Genomic DNA, 21,220 nt, shown 5'->3' with positions numbered 1-21,220 from the left:
AAATGGATCGTGCAGACTACAAAAGGATTATGGCATACTAATGGATCCCATGCTTTCAGTCCCTCCGTAAAAATTAATTGACGGAGACCCTTAAGGTTTAGCTTGTGATTAGATGGGCTAATGCAGGGTGTCTACGGAAGTCAGGAGATGAAAATATGGCGATTTCGTACGGCCGCTTTTATAGGAAAGTATGGCCGCAGAGCAAATATACGGGCATTCATTGTTTCTTTTACTTTTTTTTTCTCCTTGAAATTTTTTCTAAGGACTAATAATATAATTTTAGGAAAGGTTTACGAACGTGCAATGATTTCGACTGAATTAATCAGGATGCACCCAAGTTATATTCTGAGAACGAAATGAAATCAGTTAGGAAATGTTTTGAGCTCGACTAGCCACACATCCTCGGTCAAAAATTTAAAATTGAAGGTTTATATTTTACATCAAGTTTTTTGGAGGAATAAAACTTCGAACCTTTTTCTATCGGTTTGTGAGTAATTTACTAACTGGTCACGCACCCGAAGTATGCACATGAAGGCATACAAATTGAGTTTAAGAGAGAGACAGAGATTTGGAAGATTTCAAAATTAAATGGTGACATCTGATGAAGTTTGCGATGAGCTATGATATTTTGAAATAGACCGACTTTATCTGAAATTAAACAAATTACATCGAGATTGAACCGAAAGAAAAAGGTTCAAAGTTTTATTCCTCCAAAAACTTAATGTAGAATATAAACATTCAAATTTGAATTTTTAATCGAAGATGTATGGCTAGTAGGACTCAAAACAACTCCTAAATTATTTCATTTTATTCTCAGAATATGACTTGGGTACATCCTGATTAATACAATCCAAATCATTGCACCTTTGAAAACCTTTTCCTAAAATTACGCGGCTAAAATTGAACTATGGCACTTTAATGTCGCATAGCTACCATTTTACGGCTTTTTCACACCCTTTTTAAAGGTGCTTTCAATGACAATCGATGCCAGCCACATAGTCTGATGCTTTCAAAGCTTTACAAAAAACGAGCAACCCCTCTTGGCGAGAAATTAAGTACTTTTTGAGTATCTTTTTATGTCTACCACATAAGTCTCTTGACTGAGCAAAACACTCACGAAATAAGGATCCTAACGAACTCCGGTTATTGCCATACACCGCGGGATTGCTTGTTGCATAACTATTAGGATAACGACTCCGACCAACGCGAACAACACTGAAATATTCCGGACAGTTCTTACATTGTCAGTGTTTTTCAGTGCTTCCGAAACTACTTCGACATTTCCGCACTTTAGGACTTCATGTGCCTTTAAAAATAAAGTGAAAACATGAGTAATACCCAAAATGCTGAGTCGTTGGAACATGTTTGTCGACGCGAGTTACTAGCGTGAGTCATCCACGAAAGACTTCAAATCTTTTGGAGAGCGAAGTAAATAATCCCGATGCATTGTTTAAATTTCATCAAAATTACGACATTTTATGGGATACTCAACTCCATTCGGAGGGTCCAGTCCTTTGACAAGGGAAGCGATTTTCGTAAATTGCATTTGCGGATGATTCGTGCAGATGTATACGGACAGGTCCATTTCCGTTGAGTGACATGAGCAATAAAACAGATCTCCGGGAAGAGACATAAAATCACTCGCCTCCATGTTGCTGCATTAGGCAAGAACGCCGTAAGAACCTTCAGGCGTTGCCAAGTTTTCTTTAATAAAATACGAATTTGTTCGGAAGGTTTCAAATATTTGTCTTCCAATTTTTCAGACAATTTTGTTCGTAACATAATTTAAAATACTTGAATGCTTCAAGGAAAAATATTCATAACTTTTCTCCAAAATATATATTTTATCCGCGGAAATTCGGCAACTCTCGAATGTTCACACGGCGTTCTTCCTCAACACGGCAGCACGAGACTGAGAGGGAGACATTTCAGTGGCGTGGCGTGAATTGCGATGTATCGATTGTTATGACATTTAAACCTATGGTAAAGAATCGATCATTAAGGTGTTCGCTGCGAACACCCTGTTTATCGATCTTTTTCCATAGGTTTTAATGGCATTACAATCGATATATCGCAATTCACGCCACGCCACTGAGACACTTGGCCGGGTAATTTAGGAGATTATTGGTCAAGGACGTAAAATGTCCCGAACTGGGTTCCATCCGATGATTTTCGGGCCATTTACCGCCACCGGGACTAACGCGCCATCTGCTGCGGCAATCGGGAATCGACTCCTGGAAGAGCTGCCCGAGCGGGACCCACCCCCACCCACCCCTGACCTTGATCCGGGAGGAGGGAATTATCAGAGGGGTGCGCGTGCACACTCTTCGGGGCTCGCTTATTGCGTCTGGTTTTGTCCGAATCACAATGGGCGATGCGCTCAACAACGTCCAGATTAGGAAGGAATCAACCCTCATCCCTGGGGAGACAATAGCCTTCAGCGTGCCCTGCGGCTCCACTGTACAGTTCTGCACTCAGAAATGCACCGCTGTCGATTCTGAGGAAGCGTGATTAAACAAAACTGCAGGGTTGCGGGAAAGAGGAGTTGAAGCATTCCTGGGGTGAGCCTCGAAATATATGAGAGATGCACATTTTCACGGAGCAGCACGAGATAATGGTAACATGAAAAAATAAACAAGGAGAAAAAACGGGAAACAATGCTAAAAATACAACTTATACCCCAAGAAGTTTTGACCAAAAACCGAGTCATTTTCAGCCGGAAAATAAATTAAAAATTTAAAAATATCGACAAAAAAACAAGAGACCAACGTGTTGGTGAACAAAATCCGAGAAGAGCACCGGGTTTTTCGTATATATTTTTCAATATTTAATTTATTTTCCGAACGAAAATGACTCAGTTTTGAGACCAAACGTCTCGGATTTTTGGCTGTATTTTTAGCCTTGTTGTTGCCGCACAACGCGGCAACTTTTCCGCTGACGAAGCGGCAGCCTCATTTACGTAGCCGTTAAAAACAAGGAATAAGCCCCGTCGATCCACCCCTCGGGCGGTGGAAGATTGACAAGGGCCGACAATACTGCCAGGCTAAGGAAGAACGCCGTATGAACATTCGAGAGATGCCAAATTTCCTTCGATAAAATTTGTATTTTTGAGGAAAGTTATGAATATTTTCCCTTGAAATTTTCAGGAACTTTAGGTGAAATTGCGAGCAAAATTATCTGGAAAATTGGAAGGAAAATATTCATAAGTTTACCAGGAAATTCGTGTTTTATCAAAGGAAATTTGTCAACGCCTGGAGGTTCATACGCCATATTTCCTTAGCATGGCAGAATAAAGTCGGTGGTGAAAGTGCTCGAAATGCCGCCTTGCGCACGGGCCGCGTAATGAACAGTATCGAGGCGTGAATGATCGACTATCGATATTCCCCATTTGAAGCTGCGGTAAAGAATCGATTATCAAGGTGCTCGTTGCGTTATCGATCCTTTTCCATAGGTTTAAATGACAGTTCGATCGATACATCGCAAAGTGCGCCATACGCCGCTGGTAATGAACGCCACCCGCGTATTATTCATGGCGGCGTTCTTTCGATATCCCAGTTCATAAATCGGAGGATTAGGCTCCGTTAATGGCCTCGTAAAGGCTCCATCACGCTGCACTTGCATCCCCCGCCCCCGACGCGATCGCGACCCTTCGCGTGGATGCACCGTCATCCCTTGACGGGATGACTAACGCTTGGCGGGATCTCTTCCAGCGGGTGCGTGGCCGGGGCCTCCGGAATCGGGTTCCGCGAAATCCCGTGATGAATAAGTCGCGGGAGAGGAGACGGAGGGAGGGGACGCTCGTAATTTCCAAAACGCAAAATTGACTTGCCACCGCGTGTAATGAAACGCGATGACAAGTTTCCTTGAATTTTGAAATTTCTCGACTTTTCCTGACTTTCGAGGATTTGGGGAGAGAATTTTCCATGATTTTTCGAAGGCGTTTGTAATTTTATAGACGCAGAATTGAGTTTTCATAACTTAGGGTGAAAAGTTTCCATGAATTTTGAAATTTCTCGACTTTTTCTGACTTTCGAGGATTTGGGGAGAGGATTTTCCATGATTTTTCAATGGCGTTTGGAATTTTGTAGACGTAGAATTGAGTTTTCGTAACTTAGGGTGAAAAGTTTCAATGAATTTTGGAATTTCTCGACTTTTCCTGACTTCCGAGGATTTGGAGAGAGAATTTTCCATGATTTTTCGAAGGCGCACTGGAAAAAAACACATTGGATCTAGAGTCCAGACTCTTAAAAACATCGACAAGAAAAAAAAACTCTTGATTCAATCAGATTTAAGCTTAAATCAAGAACCAAGGCTCTTAATTTGAGCGGATTTCCTTTTGATTTAAGCTTAAATCTGATTGAATCAAGACTCTTTTTTCTTGTCAAGGTTTTCAAGAGTCTAGACTCCAGATCCAATGTGTTTTTCCTTCCAGTGCGTTTGTAATTTCGTAGACGTAGAATTGAGTTTTCATAACTTAGGGTGAAAAGATTCCATGGATTTTGAAATTTCTCGACTTTTTCCTAACTTGTTGAGGTTTTGGAGCGAGAATTTTCCGGAGCTTCTCTTGATTTTTTCAGGGCGTTTGTGATTTCCTGGACGTAGAACTGACTTTTCATTGCGTGGGGTGAAAAGTTGCCGTGAATTTCGACGTTTTATGACTTTTCAAGGTTTATGAAAGAAAAGTTTCTCTGAATTTTCAAGGACGATTGTAAGAAGCAAACGCAAAATTGACTTGAGCGCGATTAATGATCATTACACAAAAGTCAGATTACTTAAAAAATCAGTACTATTTCCGGACTTTCCGGAAATTCCGGACTTGTAGACACCCTAGTGTACACACAAATACATTCAAAGGCTAAGATTGAGAAAAAAAACCTTTCTAAACGATACATATCGATACAACGATAGATCGATAATGCATTTATAAGGCTCACATCACAGTCGTCTGCTTAATCTTATATGACTGAAATAAATGTTAAATCTGCCTGAAAATATTTTGGAACCTGGCAAGTTTTAGTGAACGCTTAGTTAACTGTTAGTGTGTGAACGCCGGGACAGCCTTCAAATACTGCCTATACATCCCGCATTGCCGGGAGGGTAGTTTAGTTGTGTGACCCAACTGAGCGCTTAGAACACCTTCAAAATCTGGCGATACTTCCCGCTTCTCCGGGAGGTTAGTTTAGTTGCGTGACCCAACCGAACGCTTAGAACACCTTCAAAATCTGGCGATACTTCCCGCTTTGCCGAGAGGTTAGTTTAGTTGTACGTATCGTTCATCGTACGTAAACGAGAGGGTCGTAGATCCCGTCAAACTCAAAACGACAAAAAAATAACAAAGCAATCAACAAATTCTCTCTCCGTACACACGCAAACAAGACACCTTCAAAGGCTGAGATTGAAAAAAAAAAACCTCTCTAAACGGTACATTCAACTCTACAGCGTTTTTCTCGCTAAATTTTCCTGGGGCCCCGACGCATAAATTGCGAATCGCGAGCGTCCGCAAGCTCAGCCGAGCGCGGCACAGTGGCGCGACAAATTAGATTTGTCAAAATTCTGACACGCGCGGCTGATAAACGCCGCGCCGGTCGTTCGGTTAAACGAGGGCAATAAATTTAATTTCAGGCGCGATCAAAGAAGTTCCGCCGCTCCGGGGGAGGGGGGGAGAGGGGGGAGGGGGAGGAGAGTGTATTTCCCGCGGTTTGGCTTTTCGCGAGCGACGAAAGCGTTTTGAGCGATTCTCGTGGCGGAGCGTAGCGTCGCGTCGGCGACGGGAGAAAACCGCGAAACCACGTGAGAATAGGATCGTGGCCGGTATACAGGGTGTCTCGAAGTTGAGCGCGAATATTTTCAGAATCAATTTTTGGGATCAAAATCAGCGGCCTGATTTCAAGCAAAAATCGAATAAAATTCGCCAAAGTGGAGAGAGTCAATAGGAGAGGTCCGACAAAATTTGGAAACTTGAAACGCTTATAACTCCGTTTTTACAAAAGTTTGAGGTTCTAAAAGTGGGTCCATTGGTTTCCTCGTGATATTTTATTCTGGTAGCACCCCTTGAAATAGAAATTTGACGAATTAAACATAAAAATTTGCGGTTTTAGTAAAAATTTTCATGTACGACCTCTCTCATTGACTCGATCCACTGTGCGGTGATTGATGAATGTCGGGGTCCACGCACACTTCGAAAGGCGAGTTTTCGCAAAGTAATTTGTTAGGATAACAAATCACCGGAAAAAAAGTCTCTTCGGATCCAGCGGGCTGATTATTGAAATTGATGGACAAAGCTATAGATAAAGGAGACAGACGAGATAGGGAGAGATCCTATTGGTGAAAGCGGGTGGTTGCAATGGACAAAAGAGGTAATAGACTAACTAACGGCAACCAGCGATCCCCCACAATTAGTCTACCATTTTCTCACTTTGTCTATAGGAACCACCCATTTCAACTAATAGGATCGCTCCATACTCCCTATGTCTTCTTTGTCTATAGCTTTGTCCATCAATTTCAAAAATCAGTCCGCAGGGTGGCATGAAACGTAAGAAAGAAATGAAAGATTGTAAATTTCAGTGAAATAATTCATGAAATTTCGCGAGGCTGTGAAATGTTTCATATTTTTCAGGGGCTGGAGTATGCAACCCGCACTCAAACACACAAAAATAGAAGAACGTCACAATTTTCACATTCTTCGAAACATGAGAAGGAACCGTTATTTTTCAATATCTTCCATAAATTTCAGAAATTTCATGAAATATTTCACGTGAAACAAGATTTTATTTTTCATGACATTTTGCCACCCTGATCAAAATAAGACTTTCCCTTTTATAGCGCTTCCTCAAAATACTCCCCTCCCTTCTATCAGAGGTACAGCTCTTTTCCTCTAAGTCGCTCCCTTAAATATGATTTTGGGTTTTCTTTAAAGAGAAACCACGAAACCAGGTGAGGATATGACGGCGGCAGCTATACAAAATGTCTCGAAGTTAAACGTTAAACGCGAATATTTCCAGTATGGCTTTTTGGGATCAAAATAAGACTTTTCGTTGTATAGCGCTTCCTCAGAATACCCCCCTTCCTCCCTTGAGAAGTACAGCTCTTTTCCCCTAAGTCGCTCCCTTAAAATATTATTTTTTTTTTTTTTTTTTTTTTTTTTAAAAAAAAGAAAAAGAACCACGAAACCGGGTGAGGGTATAATCGTAACAGGTTTACAAAATGTCTCGAGGTTAAACGCGAATATTTCCAGTATGGCTTTTTGGGATCAAAATAAGACTTTTCGTTGTTTAGCGCTTCCTCAGAATACCCCCCTTCCTCCCTTGAGAAGTACAGCTCTTTTCCCCAAAGTCGCTCCCTTAAAATATGATTTTTTTTTTTTTAAAAAAAAGAAAAAGAACCACGAAACCAGGTGAGGGTATGATCGTAACAGGTTTACAAAATGTCTCGAGGTTAAACGCGAATATTTTCAGAATAAATTTTTAGGATCAGACAAGACTTCGTTTGATAGCGCTTCCACAAAATACACCCCTCCCTCCCTCCGGAGGTACAGCTCTTTTCCCCCAAACCCCCCTTAAAATATGAATTGACTGTATTGAACTACGGTTTTGCTACCGTGGATTCCCTTGTGGCGTTACGACCGTGCAACCGCACAACAACCGTGCTTTATTGCTTTAGTGCATTAATGGAGACTATTAAATTGATAAATGCATTCACTCATGATTTACTGCATAATCTGTGGAGAGGTCATGAGGTTATCAATATGACGATCTTCTATCATTGTCAGTTGCATGTGCTACCCATCGTGGGATTTCTATTTGTTTGAACAACTGGAATCATCAAACCCGCGTGGAGGTCCCAGTGACGATCACCGCGGCCTTGTGGCGCAACGGATAACGCGTCTGACTACGGATCAGAAGATTCCAGGTTCGAATCCTGGCAAGGTCGACCAATATTTTACCGAGCCTAGGACAAAAAATGTTGGTCGAGCTGTCGTGGCAGAGCCATCTGTGGGCACCTCTGGTAAATTACCTAAAAATTTTGATTTTCGACGTGGACATCAATTTATAGAGATTCTAATCAGAAAAACATACAGACCATGTGGGCCGTGTTTCTCTATGGGCGACATTCCCGTTAATACTAAAGGAATTAGTTCGGCGTTTACCTAAGAATACCAGATGTCCTCACGGGCGTTATTTCAGCAAATTTTGCGAGGTATTGGGGTATGATTCGTAAAGAGGGGACAAAGATTGTTTGAGAAAATGGAGAACAGGTTTAACAATTTAGAAAGCATTCCCTCAAAATTTTCAAATTCGACGAAAATTTACCCCAGAGTAGATCAAATTTTTAATGCAGAGGGGACAAAGAACGTAGAACCCGGAACGTATCAGTATTTCAAAGCTGCTACACTTCTACTTGTAGATTGTATTTTTACTGACAAATGAACCTTACACAGCAAAAATAAGGTATATCCTAGGTTACAAAGGATTATAGGATAAAAATCGGACTATCCTTTTTTTTCCGTGTACCTAATTAAAAATGTCCCTCATATTCCTTCCGATCACTCGCGAAAATTAAAAACATTTTAGACATAAATTGCACAGTCGTGTTCTTGTAAAAAAATTGGATTGTTTTAGTCAATTTTCAAACCGTGGAATGGAGTAGTTACGTTTCATCGTCTAGAAAACTACGAGATTCAGCCGGACAATCCAGTAGCCACTCCAATTTTTCATAATCACTGGTAAAAACAAACCTCTTGGACCAATGTCGCATTGCATTGACTTAAGAGTGCAGTTTCTTGTCTTCTGTCTTGCAGTTGATTTATGAGTCTTGAACTCTTGTTTCAAGCGGATTTTGCATTGATTCAAGCGGATTTTGCATTGATTCAAGCGGATTTTGCATTGATTCAAGCGGATTCTGCATTGATTCAAGCGGATTTTGCTTTGAAACAAGAGTCCAGACTCTTAAATCCGGCGACAAGAAACTGCACTCTTGAACCAAGAGGTTTTGTTTACCAGTGATCCGTGCACCGATTTGCTAGAGTACCTATATTTAGAGAGTATGGCCACTGGGCCCCATGGAGAGGCTTAGGACCCAAAAATGGCGGTGCTTTGTTTTGGTTCTTGAGGATGGGAGGGGGGTCATTGCCAACTTTTGACGGTTATCACCAACCGCACTTGCTGCCAACCTTACTACATCTACGATAATTTTTCTCAAAAATTGCACACGATTAGCCTTAAAAATATGTAAAGATGTCGCAATAGTGCATTTGGGTAAATTTCTCGTTACGATAAGCAAAGAAAACTACATTTTGAGTCATTATGCATTACATTAATTTATGGCGTCCGCCATTTTTGGGTCCTAAGGGCTCCTTTCAGCCTAAGATGGCTGAGCCAATCAGAGGTGGTAACCCCAGTGGCCATACTCTCTCAATATAGGTACTCAAGGATTTTGCATGGATTCAAGCGGATTTTGCTTTGAGACAAGAGTCCAGACTCTTAAATCCGGCGACAAGAAACTGCACTCTTGAACCAAGAGGTTTTTTTTACCAGTGATCCGTGCACCGATTTGCCAGAATCCTCCTCCTTCATCTCGACCATCCACACTCCTTCCTCCGAATCGATCGACTTCCTTCATTACGCAATCCGCGAGAGCAAAAGCATGCACAACACACAGACGACAAATTTGCGGGGTATCGCAAACTTGAGCCTGTCCACTCCAATTATCGCATATTTTAAACACGACGGGAAAACGCTTCTGCACGCGATACAGGGGATAGGGCACTCGTGGGAGCACCGCGCCGTCGCCAAATCGTGCATTTAATTAAATTAATCCGCCGGATAAACCTGTGGGGAACGGTGGGATTCCTCCGTGGATTCGGGCAACGCTGCGGCTTGATTTAATGATGAGCTGCACACGAATCATGTTGCCGCCGCGGCTTAAGTTGACGCTGCTGCCATATCGACAGTCGAGTTGAAGATAGTACACTAAAGGGAGAAAAGTTCGCAAAAATCGCACTGAAAGCAAAATCTCGGTGTATTTACTAAGAAAAGGGTAAAATTACCAAGAATTCAGGGTTCTATTTGATCCCAGTTTTCTCCTGGTAAAATTGCCATTTATGGAATTGGTAATTTTATCGAGAAATCTCGGTAAAATTATTGAACTTTCTCGGTAATTTTACTGGACCTTGGTAAAATCGCCAATATTTTTTATCGACTGTGGTAGAATTACCGAGATGAAATGGCAAAGTTATCGGGAATTGATTACCAATAAAAAGGGTATTCTTACCTGAAAAAAACAGTAAAAATACCGGTTTTTAGGTAAGCTTACCAGTCCGTCTTGGTAAAATTACCAATAATTAGTAAGAAAAGTGAGATGGTAAAGGTACCAACGGACCATGGTAAAAACGCCGAGAATTTTTGTTCAGTGAAGGGAGAAAAGTTCGCAAAAATCGTTTACTAAATATGTAGTTCGATAATACCCGTATTAAGTAACTTCAGAGATAGTAAGCTAGAAGGAGAAAAATTCACAAAAGTTGTTTATAAAATACGCAGTTCGATAATAGCCAGCCAATATTAGTGGCTAGTTCACTATTGGGATTCTCAGTGAAATCGAATTCGGTTCAAATAATAACAATTCTAATGATATAACCACTTTCAATACGGAGGGTATGGATTCGATGGACATGGTCGATCGAAAAGTTGAAACGTGGACCGCAATGGCGTGGCGTGAATTGCGATGTATCGATTGTTATGCCATCTAAACCTATGGTAAAGAATCGATTAGTAAGGTGTTCGCTGCGATCACCCTGTTTATCCATCCTTCTCCATAGATTTAAATGGCATAACAATCGATAAATCGCAATTCACGCCACGCCACTGGTGGACCGATCAACGTGATTTGGTCGACACAGATTCGATCGACAACCGTGAATCAATCGACGGATCCGTGAATATCGGATCGGTGTCGACCAAATCACGTCAATCGGTCCACGTTTTAACTTTTCGATCGATTCATGCCGATCGAATCCATACCCTCCTTTCAATACTACCAATGAGATAGAATCGATATACATAGCTTTTCCTTAACGTAACACTATCAATGTATACATTCACGTCCAATCGTCCAAAATAAAAACTTTTACACTGTTCTTTTTTTTTACTTCGAGGACACTATCGAAAGCATTTCATTTTGGTGAGGAAAGTTGAAAACTTCCTTATAATATTGGTTCTTGTGGAGAAAACTGTCAAGCATGAATAATTTTTGTACGGAAAACTGTCAAACGCGTCCGTTTTTGTGAATAAAACTGTCGAGAGTGTTTCCTCGTGCACGCTGAACCCTTCAGCGCGCGGCTTTCTTCCGAGAAGAAAACTGCTGAGCGCGTTCTTCGACCTGCACTCTTCCCTTCGACAAAAGGTTATTCAGACGCAAGCTCACTGAATAATGTGAAAACGAGGGATCTTCCGCACCCCTGGTCAATTTTTTTGGTAAGTGAGCAAAAAATCGGTCTTGACGAACGGCTGTTCACTTTTCGCGGATATGTCGCAGGCAAACAATCAAAATAGGCATTTTGTCAAATGTCTGGGCAACCAGAAAAACATTCTTACTCAGATTCAGATTCTGACTTTTCCGCTAATTTTAAGCAGGGTTGTACGGGTGAAATGAAAAATATGATATATTGAAAATTTTCGTGAAATATTTCATGAAATTTCACAAAGTTGTGAAAAATATGAAAAAAATAACACGCACTAAGAAAACATCAAAATAAAAAAAACGTCGCCTGCTTTCACTTAATTTTGCATTTAATTTCGAAAAATATTTTTCAACACTTTTCATATTTCTCTGAAATTTTATGAAATATTTCACATGACATGTCAAAATTTCATTTTTCATGAAAAATTGCAACCCTGATTTCAAGACCTCTCCGCCAAAGCAGAGTTCAACCTTCTTTTTTTGTAAGAGAGATAACGAGCGAAAACGAGGTAACCTCTGTAACATTTAGTGGGTCTGATTTTCGTTAAAACTACCTAATGCAAAAGGTCCTTACACAGTAATTTACAGAACTCTTGAGTGGAGTTAAACTAGTAGATAAATCTAATGAATTAGAAAGTAAATTCATTTTAAACCACACTAATTTAAATTGAAGATATTAGATACCTATAGTGTTTAAATATATCAAAGGTAACAAATCGACAATCGCTGCGGGCTGGTTACTTTTTCTATGCATGGTTTAGAACGTACATTAATTTATTGAGCTTAAAAAGGATAAAGCTCAGTCTCGGGGACATTTTTAACGCTATCGAGAAGCTCCAATGAATTGGAGCTTTTGTTGGTGGGTTAATTGATGTTTGAGTCGGCCGGTGAGTGTGAGATAAAAAAAAAGAAGTTAATTGTTGTTTGGAGCGTGGTTAACTGCACCTGCTCGTCTTATCGGGATCCAAGCGCATCCGAAAGAAAAACGTCGTTTGAACTTTCCAACTTTGACACATTCCATCTAAAAAGACACTAATTTTACGAACAAGTTATAAACAAGTAGATTCTTAATTTTCGGATGCTGCAGATTGAAGTTTGAATGAAATTCTGAGAAAAAAAATCGAGGAATGATATGCATTGATCCTCAGAAAAATTCGATTTTTATCAGTCGACATTGGCAACGTTTGAATGTCCATACGAGGTTTATTCTTAGCGCATCATCGCCGCACTCTGACCGTGCATCCGGACGGAAACTCTGGAAACTCCACTTTTAAAAGTTGTCGTAAAATACGACCATCACCGCCCGAGGGGGAAAGCTCGGGAAAGCTCTATGCTAAAAGGGCCGACCATGCGACCACCTCAAGTCCTGAACCAATACCCGACGTTTCAGAAAAAGAAATAGTAGCAGTAAAATTTTTCCTCCCCCGCACAGAAAAAGAAGTTCGATCGATCGTCGTTCCCTGTCTATCGAACTCTTGACTAATGCACTGGAAAAAAAAAAAAAAACATTGGATCTAGAGTTCAGACTCTTGAAAACATTGACAAGAAAAAAAACTCTTGATTCAATCGGATTTTTGCTTGAATCAAAACGAAATCCGCATAAACTAAGAGGCTTGGTTCTTGATTTAAGCTGGATTCTGATTGAATCAAGAGTACTTTTTCTTGTCGATGTTTTTAAGAGTCTGGACTCTAGATCCAATGTTTTTTTTTTTTCCAGTGTGTAAATAAAAATAATTGAAAATGGATCGTATTCGATAAATCAGGCAGATGAGATTATATCGATATCGATTGGTTCAACATCTAGACAAAGCTGCAAAAGTCAATCGAGCAATCTGAGTTAACGGATTTTCTTGTCATAGATTTTTTATTTTCATGAGTATATAAAATGACGACCAAAAGTGATGTTGTTAGGAATTTGCTTATTTTCACCTTTTGTTACTTTAATCATAAAATTTTTGTTTGAGGTTTTGCACCCTTTGTTTTGGGACCAAACGATACATCGAACCGCTATCGAATACACTGGAAAAAAAACACATTGGATCTTTAGTCCAGACTCTAGAAAACATTGACAAGAAAAAATACTCTTGATTCAATCAGATTTGGACCGCGTTAAACAGAAAAGAACCAAGCCACATCAGCTATTGCCAAATTTAACCGGGCAGTTTAATTTTTCACATGAAAACGGTTATGCGGATTTTTGTGCAAATTTCTATGGATTTTCTCCATAATACAAAGCAAATGCCTTAAAATTTCCAAAGGAATCCGCACAAACGCTCTCTCGTAAAAAATCAAATTCCCATGTTAAATTTGGCACTAGCTCATGTGGCTTGGTTCCTTTCTGTTTAACGCGGTCCATTTAAGCTTAAATCAAAAGGAAATCCGCTCAAATTAAGAGGCTTGGTTCTTGTTTAAGCAAAAATCCGATTGAATCAAGAGTATTTTTTCTCGTCGATGTTTTTAAGAGTCTGGACTCTAGATCCAATGTGTTTTTTTCCGGTGTGTTAAAAAAAATCCGGCAATAAGAAAAGGCGGGAAAGTTGAGCCGCTCAATGGACCGTTTAAAAGTATTTCATAACTGGAGGGAACCCGATTAAGAGACCAACATCGAATATAATTATAATTGTTCAGGAAATACTCTTGATTCCATCTGATTTAAGCTTGAATCAAGAACCAAGCCTCTTAATTTGAGCGGATTTCCTTTCGATTTAAGCTTAAATCTGATTGAATCAAGAGTATTTTTTCTTGTCGATGTTTTCAAAAGTCTGGACTCTAGATCCAATGTGTTTTTTTTCCAGTGCGTTAAAAAAAATCCGGCAATAAGAAAAGGCGGGAAAGTTAGGTGGCCCAATGGACCGTTTAATAGTATTTCATAATTGGAGGGAACGCGATTAAGAGACCAACAACATCGAATATAATTAATATTGTTCAGGAAATACTCTTGATTCCATCTGATTTAAGCTTGAATCAAGAACCAAGCCTCTTAATTTGAGCGGATTTCCTTTTGATGTAAGCTTAGATCTGATTGAATCAAGAGTCCTTTTTCTTTTCAATGTTTTCAAAAGTCTGGACTCTAGATCCAATGTGTTTTTTTTCCAGTGCGTTAAAAAAAATCCGGCAATAAGAAAAGGCGGGAAAGTTAGGTGGCCCAATGGACCGTTTAATAGTATTTCATAACTGGAGGGAACGCGATTAAGAGACCAACATCGAATATAATTAATATTGTTCAGGAAACATCGTTCAGAAGTGAATGAAAAGTTTGATCGCGGGGCTGAGCGGAACGCGCGGCAGGATGAGCCTGCAGCTGCGGCCTCGAAAATTGTTTCTTGAGGCATGGCAATTATTAATTAGATGCATTTTTAATTGAAAACCGGGAAGTTCCGAGAAAACGTTTGATTCACCCGGTGCAGCGAGCCACCGGCATTCGAGCTGCAAAACTTTACGGATTTTTTAATGATCGCGTGCGACTGACTTTCGCGGGGCCCGCGCAACGATTAAACACAACGTTCTAACCACCGCGAAGCCAAATCTTCTCGACAAATTAAGGTATACTCTTAATCTTGCGTAGATCAAGGTATACTTCTAATCTTTTGTAGATCAAGGCATACTTCTAATCTAGGGTAGATCTCATTATTTTTTCAATTCATCGGTACTTCTGCGTCGAAATCGACCATTCAACCCAAGGAATACTTCTAATCTTCCGTGGATCAAGGTGTACTTCTCAACTTGTGTAGATCAAGGTATACTCTCAATCTTGCGTAGATCTAGTTGTACTCCTAATCTTGTGTAGATCAAAGTATATACTTCTGATCTTCTGTAGATCAAGGTATACTTCTAATCTAGGGTAGATCTTATTATTTTTTCAATTCAACGGCACTTCTGCGTCGAAATTGACCAGTCGTCGAAGAGTCCAGACAATATCAGCAGCCAATCAGAGGCGCTAGGTCGGACTAAAGAGTGGTCATGACTTGTCATGGAGCTGTATTCACAGCCGCTCCTTACAGAACCCCTTTTCCTTACAAGGCCCAATTGGGTTTATATTGTGATAAGGGGAAGTTCAAGGACGTATAGCAGGACATGAAGGAAGTTTTTGACATAGAATCATGCTTAAAAAAAACATGTTTTATCAGTTTCTGGTAAAATTCATTGACATAATTCGGTATACACGAAAAAGACCACTCGGCGCTGAGCCCTATCACTTCAGGTAAAACAGCGCCAATTACAGGCGCTAGGGCTGGACGCTAAAGCTGTAGGTCTGGACCCTAAGTCCAAAAGAACTTTCCTTTGTTATCTTAAAGACCATATTGCCTTCCTAAGGGAAGACGGTGGTTAAGGAACGACTACGAATAAGACTATGGGTACCTGAGTTGAGCAGTCAAAATTTAGCTCCAGCAAAAGGATATTGGCGAATGGTTAAATCGTTATTCGGAGGAGTTATGAATAAAAATCGGGGTAAAAATTGAGGAAAAGATCGACGTAAATATCCATGACTTCATGATCCGCATCATCGGGCTGCAACATTCACTCAATGATGCTCTCATTCTTACTTCGAACGTTAAAAATGACCAAAAATAGGCTCCAAAATGAGATCCAGACTTCCATTATCAGAGCTTTGAGGAATTGAATTAAGGGTTCAAAAAAAATGACCGAAAGTAAGCTCGAAAATAAGATCAAGACGTTCATCGCCAAAGCTTCGAGGAATTGAATTAAGGGTTGCACCTCGGTATAGGGGAATAGTGTCATTTTCGTAATATACAAGCTTCATTTTCTTCGGGTCTTCAGTAGTACACAACCTCAAAAGGGAACGTAATTCGCATTTAAGCCGATAAGAATGACAAAGAAATAAATTGCATGGAATGGTCCGTAGAGGGAAATGAGACGGGGTGTCTTGTGTTAGTAACGAGACATGATTGTCAGGTCAACTCCGAATACGAAAAATACCCGAAGCAACGTGTAGTATAACCCATTTTTGCTGGATTCATTCCTGCATTGGAATGGGAAGTAGTGCCTAAAATTCTGAATTTCATTCATCCCTGATGCCCCTATGATTTTTCCTGCTTTTACGGAAAAGGTCTAGAGGATGAACTGGGGATTTTTTCTATTTTTCTTCTACATTTTTTTTTAAGAAAAAAAAGTTTTCCCGAGAATTGGAGAAAAAATATCACTTTTTTCATCAATTCGTAAATAAAGCTGAGTCAACCCGGACCATTTATTTTAAGAATAACTGATCTCGAAACGGTAAGAGTGGAAATTCTCGATTTTTACCAATTCTCTAACGAATTCCATAATTTCGCCGGATAAATTTTATTGCTCGGTAAATCCTAGGGTTTTCCAGTTTTTCTGGGTCCTGGAACGTGTTTACGATTTACATTGGTTAAATGGTAAAAATACAATTTTGTATAATCTGACAGACATTCCATCTACGTTAAAAATACTTGTGTATTGGGTGTTGATTACCAAACTTTCCTTTGAGTGCACTGGAAAAAAAAACACATTAGACCTAGAGTCTAGACTCTTGAAAACATTGACAAGAAAAAATACTCTTGATTCAATCGGATTTTTGCTTGAATCAAAACGAACTCCGCTTAAATTAAGAGGCTTGGCTCTCGATATAAGCTCGATTCTGATTGAATCAAGAGTACTTTTTCTTATCGATGTTTTTAAGAGTCTGGACTCTAGATCCAATTAATGTGTTTTTTCCCAGTGTGGGCCGTTTTCTACGTGAGATTTTAAAGAGAAAGTACCAGACGTTGATTCCTAGTTCAGACTCTGTCTATTAGCCCATTCAAGATAGGTCCATAATTATTTCAAAGAATTTAAAATTCTTTTTTTCAGGGTGCAACTTGGCGGCGTGGCGCGACGGGCGGGCCGTCGCGTGGTGACGCGCCGCGTCTCGACGCTGGTGTTTAACACAATTGCCACCGACACGAAAACCAGGAAGGAGGCGAAAAAAGGGCACGTCATTTTATTCCTGACGCCCCATCATTTTTTACCCCCACCCCCTCCCCCCGCGGCCCCGGCTCCGGCCGTCCCGGGCGCCCGCTATCATTTTTCAATGGACTTCCACTACACCCCGATCGAGACGCGACATCCGCGATCGATTTTAACCCCATTTAAAGCTTCGGTAAAGAATCGATTTTTAAGGTCGAGATGATGATCGATCCTTATCCATAGGTTTGAAGGGCAGGTCGATCGATACATCGCAAAGCGCGAATCATCGACGGTCGAAAACACCCCATTTAAAACTTTGGTAAAGAATCGATTGTTCAAATTGACCTGATGATCGATCCTTATCCGTACTTTTGAAGGACAGGTCGATCGATACATCGCAAAGCGCGAATCATCGACGGTCGAAAACACCCCATTTAAAACTATAGTAAAGAATCGATTGTTCAGTTTGACCTAATGATCGATACTTATCCATAGATTGAAAGACAGGTCGATCGATACATCGCAAAGGCACTTTTTCGAGAGCGAGGACCGGCCGAAATGCCGCACTTGCTTTGCGATATATTGATTGATCTGCCGTTTACGCCTAAGGAGAGGATCGATAAACAGATTGTTTGCAACCGAGGCCTTGATAATCGATTCTTTACCATTGCTTCAAATTGGGAGATTTCGATAATCGATTATTCACCAGTGAAATTTCGCTGCCGGCTCTGTTGCCACTCGACCGATCGGGGATTTTTGATAAATCGAAGCTTTCTTCCGCGATGACTTCCGGCGTCGGGACTCTCGTAACCCAAGGATCGTTTTCCCCATGTTTCGCGAATCGAGCCATATTTTTCATCGGATTTTGTCGCCTCCGATGAACGATGGTGCTTGATATTTCCTCGATTTCTACTGTGCAGAGTTGCCGCATGGGTAAACCATGCAGTGGCGTGGCGTGCTTTGCGATAAATCGATTGATCTATCATTTAAACCTATGAAAAAGGATCGATAACAGGGTGTCCTTCTTAAAACATTAATAATCGATTCTTTATCACAGCTTCAAATAGAGAAATATTGATAATCGATCATTCACGCCTCGTCACCGAAACCACAGAACGTATTCATAGTCGTTTTCTAAACAGCTCCTTTCGTTAGGAGGCCCATATGGTTTACACTAATCACAAACCTTCCTCAACTCGCAGTATGACCGATCAGTGGCGTGGCATGCTTTGCGATATATCGATTGCTCTGCCATTTAAAACTAAGGAAATAGATCGATAAACAGAGCGTGTGCAACGAACACCTTAATAATCGAGTCTTTGCCATAGCATCAAATGGGAAAATATCGATAATCGATCATTCAGGACTCGCCACTGTGACCAGCGACGTCACAAATAACAATTAAGAACAAAACCAAACCGACTATAGGAAAGCGAAAAGCTCAATATTGCCTGATAAATTAATCGCCTTCTTCGAGCGGAAGGATACCCCCCCCCCCCCCGGTAAGACCCGCAAAAAGGTAAACATATAGAGGATCCTGACGGTTCTGGGCCTCCGTGAGAACCGGGGTTGGCCCGGTGAGGGGGGAGGGGGGGGGGCACGGTAGTCTTGGCTGGTTTAAGATTGATCTGCACTGCATTTAAAAGCTCTGCGGCGGTGGCACCATCGTTGCCGGATCGTGCTGAAAAATCAACACTGTTCTTCCCTGCTAAGGAGGAACGCCGTACGAACATTCGAGAGTTGCCAAATTCCCCCGGATGAAACTCAATTTTTGGTGAAATTTATGCCAGGGTGTCTACTAAAACAGGCTGGTCAAAAATCAGTACTTTTACAGTACTTTTTCAGTACATTCTTGAGAAATTCAATACCTCCTCCAACAGATCAATTCCCTACTTTTTCAGTACCTCCATTTGACGAAATTAGAAAAATTTCAAAAATTTGAAAGTGCGACAAAAATGACAAAAACATTTTAAAAAAATTCCGGACCTTTTTGCGGAATTTCCGCACTTTTTCAGTACCTCCGGACCGCCCTTAAAAAATCAGTACTATTTCCGGACTTGTAGACACCCTGTTATGCATATTTCTCCTTGAAAATGAGGAATACTTCAGGTCAAATTGCGAAAAAAAATTGTCTGAAAATCGAAAGAAAAATATTCAAAACTTTTCCTTAAAATCAGAACTTTGTCCAAGGAAGTGTTGCAGTGTCTGAAGGCTCATACGTCGTTTTTCCTCAGCACGGCAGTATCCCCCGTTTAAATCCATGTAAAATACCTCAATTCAATGTCACAACCTGGCAACCTTGTGCGGCGCTGTTGCCGGATCGAGGCCGTTCCCTGACGAGACACTTATTTTCCGGGTGAGAACCGCGTATCTCCCATTGAGACGTTATGTAGATCCGTGATTTTTGCAGTTTATTGCGTTTTGAGGAGGGCGGGCTGGCAACGGCGGGACGGGCGTCGCGACGCGCTGCGACAGAGGAGGGCCCGGGGCTCCCCGAAAGCTCCCACCATTTTTCACCTCGAGCACTGCAGCCGCCGCCGCCGCCGCACAAAACCGATTCTTCATCCGTCAGAGCACTCGTTTGACATGTGCAGGTCCTTCCCTTTCGCATTTCGCACCACGCGCAGCCGGGCCGATGTCAAATCGTCGCAGACTTCGGAAGGGTTGTCGTAACCGACAAAATGCAATGGATTATGACAACTTTGGGGGGAACGGGGGGGGGAGGAATTAGAAAATAAAGTTTTTTTGCGCAAATATTCCATTTCAGGGTTGCCACAGAATTTAGAAAATGAAATTCCCTGACATTTCCCTGACAATTGAAGATGTGACGGGTGGTTAAGAAGGCAAAATTGAAAATAGTTCTCGGGCAAAATTTCGTGTTCAAAATCTCAAACCCATTCTAGAGAGCAAATGAGGGTGATTTAACATATTTTCCCTTACATTTCCTGGTTTTCCCTGACTTTTCAAAATTCCCTGACATCTCCTGGTGGCAACTCTGCCATTTATGAAAAGAAAGGATTTGCAAGAGAAAAAATTCCGAAGAGTGTCGAAAGAGACAGATTTCGTCTTCCTATCCACCTTCTCTCACTGCAACTAAGAGGCCGTTCAAGTATTACCTAACGCACTTAGGGGGGGGGGGGTGCTGGAGCCAGCGTTACAGTGCGTTACAAGGGGGAGGGGGATGAAGTCCAGCGTTACGTGACAAATCCGAGCCGGGGGAAAAAAAGCTTAGGAAAAAATGCAGAAAATTGAAAATCCCGCCCTTCTCGAATGTGAATTTTTTTAAAATTGGGGGAGGGGGGTCAGGCCAGCGTAACGCGTAACGTAATTTGGTGTAGGGGTGCGTTACTACTTACGAGTGCGTTACAAGGAGGGGAAGGAAGGCAAGAAAATCAGAACAGGTACGTTACGTAATACTTGAAGGGCCCCTAAACTTATAAAATTTTGGAGAAAAAGGAAAAAAGTACGAAGATAAGTAGATTTGTTTCGCCAGTAATTGATGTTCGAATCCGTCCAAAAATATCATTCCTTATACCTGAGCCAGTTCAAAATTAAAATTACATTGAAAAAAGGAACTTATCTATCAGTAGCTTACCGAACTGGCCTCAGCGAATGGAAAATTATTAGACATTAACCCGCACCTGGAACAGAAAAATACATTATTTTTTAGATGGTCACGCATCATTTTTTTAAAAACAAAGAATGAGATCTGAAAGAAACAAGGAGGCCTAAATTAAAAAAAATTAAAAAAAAACTATTTTATTTCGTGTATCCTTTTATAAATTAATTTACGCCTCTGATTTCCCCCTTAGAGCTAATTGTTGCTTCTGTCGTATCT

At 40.9% G+C, this 21,220-nt stretch overlaps 1 protein-coding gene and 1 non-coding gene across 8 annotated transcripts in view; one reads left to right on the top strand and one right to left on the bottom strand.

Moving 5' to 3' along the window:
- kug (FAT atypical cadherin kugelei) overlaps positions 1-21,220 on the bottom strand; it is a 517,384-nt gene that overhangs the window by 168,890 nt on the left and 327,274 nt on the right. Inside the window, exon 2 of one of the 7 annotated variants that reach the window (XM_072305395.1) lies at positions 20,978-21,023. The exons of the other annotated variants lie outside the window; for them this stretch is intronic. The gene's annotated coding sequence lies outside the window, so the exon portion shown is untranslated. The remainder of the gene's footprint in view (positions 1-20,977; positions 21,024-21,220) is intronic. 7 annotated transcript variants of the gene reach the window in all.
- TRNAR-ACG (transfer RNA arginine (anticodon ACG)) lies at positions 7,857-7,929 on the top strand. Its single transcript has one exon. It is a non-coding gene; the product is annotated as a tRNA-Arg (tRNA).

The sequence above is a fragment of the Bemisia tabaci genome, chromosome 10 (genome assembly GCF_918797505.1).
Source record: "Bemisia tabaci chromosome 10, PGI_BMITA_v3".
NCBI classification, from domain to species: Eukaryota; Metazoa; Arthropoda; class Insecta; order Hemiptera; family Aleyrodidae; genus Bemisia; species Bemisia tabaci.
Note: the sequence above shows the minus strand (reverse complement) of the source record. Positions and strands in the feature narration are given on the sequence as shown.